We start from the raw sequence: 4,088 nt of genomic DNA, 5'->3' as shown, positions 1-4,088 counted from the left end.
TTTAACATTCATAAACAACAAGATAAAAAATATGCACTGTTCAATCATTCATTCAGAAAACAAAAAGTATTGTCACCACATCAATATAATTAAACTAAATTCAAGGATAAATTCGAAAATCATGTACTTCTTGTTCTTTTGAATTAGAAACATTTTTCTTTTAAGAGAGGCGAAGGTTCATGGAATTTATTTATAACTTTAAGACATAGTTACTAAACACTAATGATCATGAAGTAGAGACACAAATATAGATGACATAATAAGCATAAAAACCGAAAAATAGAAAAAAAAAATAAGAACAAGGAATGAATCCACCTTAGTGATGGTGGCGCTTTCTTCTTGAAGAACCAATGATGTCCTTGAGTTCTTCTATGTCTCTTCCTTGTCTTTGTTGCTCCTCCCTCATTGCTCTTTGATCTTCTCTAATTTCATGGAGAATGATGGAGTGCTCTTGATGTTCCACCCTTAATTGATCCACATTGTAACTCAAATCTTCTAAGGAAGTGTTAAGTTGTTCCCAATAGTTGTTGGGAGGAAAGTGCATTCCTTGAGGCATCTCCGGGATTTCTTGGTGATGAGCTTCCTCATGCGTCTCTTGGGTTCCATGAGTGGGCTCTCTTGTTTGCTCCAACCTTTTCTTAGTGATGGGCTTGTCCTCCTCAATGAGGATGTCTCCTTCTATGATAACTCCAGCTGAGTAACATAGATGGAAAATAAGATGAGGAAAAGCTAGCCTTGCCAAAGTAGAGGACTTATCGGTTATTTTGTAGAATTCATGGGAGATGACTTCATGAACTTCTACTTCCTCTCCAATCATGATGCTACGAATCATGATGGCCCGATCCACAGTAACTTCAGATCGGTTGCTAGTGGGGATGATGGAGTGTTGAATGAACTCCAACCATCCTCTAGCCACAGGCTTGAGGTCCAGTCTTCTTAGTTGAACCGGCTTGCCTTTGGAGTCTCTTTTCCATTGAGCCCCTTCCACACATATGTCCATAAGGACTTGGTCCAACCTTTGATTAAAGTTGACCCTTCTAGTGTAGGGGCGTGCATCTCCTTGCATCATGGGTAAGTTGAACGCCAACATCACATTTTCCAGACTAAAATCTAAGTATTTCCCCCGAACCATTGTAAGGTAATTCTTTGGGTTCGGGTTCTTACTTTGATCATGGTTCCTAGTGATCCATGCATTGGCATAGAACTCTTGAACCATTAAGATTCTGACTTGTTGGATGGGGTTGGTTAGAACTTCCCAACCTCTTCTTTGGATCTCATGTCGGATCTCCGGGTACTCATTTTTCTTGAGCTTGAAAGGGACCTCGGGGATCACCTTCTTCTTGGCCACAACATCATACAAGTGGTTTTGATGGGCTTTGGAGATGAATTTTTCCATCTCCCATGACTCGGAGGTGGAAGCTTTTGTCTTCCCTTTCCCTTTTCTAGAAGATTCTCCGGCCTTAGGTGCCATCAATGGTAATGGAAAAACAAAAAGCTTATGCTTTTATCACACCAAACTTAAAATATTGCTCGCCCTCGAGCAAGAGAAGAAAGAAAAGAAGAAGAAGAAGAAGAAAATATGGAGGAGAGGGGGAGAGGTGTATTCGGCCAAGAAGGAAAAGAGAGGTTTGTGTTGTGTGAAAATTAAGGAGAATGAAGGGGTTTATACAGAGAAGGGAGAGAGGGTAGGTTCGGCCATTTAGGGTGGGTTTGGGTGGGAAAGATTTTTGAATTTTGAAGGTATGTGGGGTTTTTGGGGAAGAGTGGATGGATGTGAGTGGTGAAAGGGGTAATTGGGAAGAGAGATTGAGGTGATTGGTGAAGGGTTTTTGGAAAAGTGTGTTATAGGATTAATTAGGAGGTAAGGTGGGAATATGTTAGGTGGGGATCCTGTGGGGTCCACAGATCCTGAGGTGTCAAGGATTTACATCCCTGCACCAATTAGGCATGTAAAATGCCTTAGCATACCATTCTGGTGTTTAAACGCCGAAGTGATGCACGTTCTGGGTGTTCAACGCCCATGTGTAGCATGTTTCTGGCGTTGAACGCCAGTTCCATGCTTGTTACTAGCGTTCAGCGCCAGCTTTCCTCAGGGCATATTCTTGGCATCCAAACGCCAGGATGTTGCTTGTGTCTGGCATTCAGCGCCAGCTCCATGCTCTGTTCTGGCGTTGAACGCCAGCCAGATGTTCCTTACTGGCGTTTAAACGCCAGTAAGTCCTTCCTCTAGGGTGTGATTTTTCTTCTGCTGTTTCTGATTTTAATATTTTTTTCATGACTCCACATGATCATGAACCTAACAAAACATAAAAGAACAATGAAAATAAAATAAAATTAGATAAATAAAAATTGGGTTGCCTCCCAACAAGCGCTCTTTTGTAGTCCCCATTCAATTGAAGGACTAATTCTCCTCTGTTAACATCAATCACAGCACCTGTTGTGGCTAGGAAAGGTCTTCCAAGGATGATGCATTCATCCTCCTCCTTCCTAGTGTCTAAGATTATGAAATCAGCATGAATGTAAAGGCCTTTAACCTTTACCAACACGTCCTCTACTAATCCATAAGCTTGTCTTACCGACTTGTCTGCCAATTGTAATGAGAATAAGGTAGGCTTGTACCTCAATGATCCCCAGCTTCTCCATTACAGAGAGTGGCATAAGATTTATGCCTGCCCCTAGGTCACACAGAGCTTTTTCAAAGGTCATGGTACCTATGGTACAGGGTATTAAGAATTTTCCAGGATCTTGTTTCTTTTGAGGTAGAGTTTGCTGAACCCATGTATCAAGTTCACTAATGAGCAAGGGAGGTTCACCTTTTCAAGTCTCATTACCAAACAACTTGGCATTCAGCTTCATGATGGCTCCTAGATATTGAGCAACTTACTCTTCAGTTACATCTTCATCCTCTTCAGAGGAAGAATAATCTTCAGAGCTCATGAATAGCAGAAGGAGATTTAATGGAATCTCTATGGTCTCTATATGAGCCTCAGATTTCTTTGGATCCTCAATAGGGAACTCCTTCTTGTTTGAGAGACGTTCCAGGAGGTCTTCCTCACTAGGATTTTCGTCCTTCTCCTCCCTTGTGCATTCGGCCATATTGATTACATCAATGGCCTTGCACTCTCCTTTTGGATTTGATTATATCAATGGTCTTGCACTCTCTTTTTGGATTTTCTTCAGTATTGCTTGGGAGAGTACTAGGAGGGGTTTCAGTGATTTTCTTACTCAGCTGGCCCACTTGTGCCTCCAAATTTCTGATGGAGGACCTTGTTTCACTCATGAAACTTAAGGTGGCCTTAGACAGATCAGAGACTAAATTTGCTAAATTAAAGGGGCTCTGCTTAGAATTCTCTGTCTATTGCTGAGAAGATGATGGAAAAGGCTTGTTATTGCTTAGCCTGTTTCTTCCACCATTATTAAAGCCTTGTTGAGGCTTTTGTTGATCCATCCATGAGAAATTTGGATGATTTCTCCATGATGAATTATAGGTATTTCCATAAGGTTCACCCATGTAATTTACCTCTGCTATTGTAGGGTTCTTAGGATCATAAGCTTCTCCAGAAGCTGCCTCTTTAGTACTGTTGGATGCATTTTGCCATCCATTCAGACTTTGAGAAATCATGTTGACTTGCTGAGTCAACACTTTGTTCTGAGCCAATATGGCTTTTAGAGCATCAATTTCAAGAACTCCCTTCCTTGGAGGCATCCCATTATTCACAGAATTCCTCTCAGAAGTGTACATGAATTGGTTATTTGCAACCATATCAATAAGTTCTTGAGCTTCTGCAGGCATTTTCTTTAGGTGAATGGATCCACCTGCAGAATGGTCCAATGACATCTTGGAAAACTCAGATAAACCATAATAGAATATATCTAATATGGTCCATTCTGAAAACATGTCAGAAGGACACTTTTTGGTCATCTGCTTGTATCTTTCCCAAGCTTCATAGAGGGATTCACCATCTTTTTGCTTGAAAGTCTGAACATCCACTCTAAGCTTGCTCAAATTTTGAGGAGGAAAGAATTTATCCAAGAAGGCCATGACCAGCTTATCCTAGGAGTCCAGGCTATCTTTAGGTTGTGAGTCC

The 4,088-nt window shown here is 41.1% G+C and overlaps 1 non-coding gene across 1 annotated transcript; it reads left to right on the top strand.

The window, feature by feature from the left end:
- Positions 1-3,896: 3,896 nt before the first annotated feature.
- Positions 3,897-4,000, top strand: LOC127746292 (small nucleolar RNA R71). Its single transcript, XR_008007912.1, has one exon. It is a non-coding gene; the product is annotated as a small nucleolar RNA R71 (small nucleolar RNA).
- The last annotated feature ends 88 nt before the right edge of the window (positions 4,001-4,088 follow it).

The sequence above is a fragment of the Arachis duranensis genome, chromosome 3 (genome assembly GCF_000817695.3).
Source record: "Arachis duranensis cultivar V14167 chromosome 3, aradu.V14167.gnm2.J7QH, whole genome shotgun sequence".
NCBI lineage: Eukaryota > Viridiplantae > Streptophyta > Magnoliopsida > Fabales > Fabaceae > Arachis > Arachis duranensis.
The sequence above is the reverse complement of the archived record's forward strand: the minus strand, read 5'-3'. Positions and strand labels throughout refer to the sequence as shown.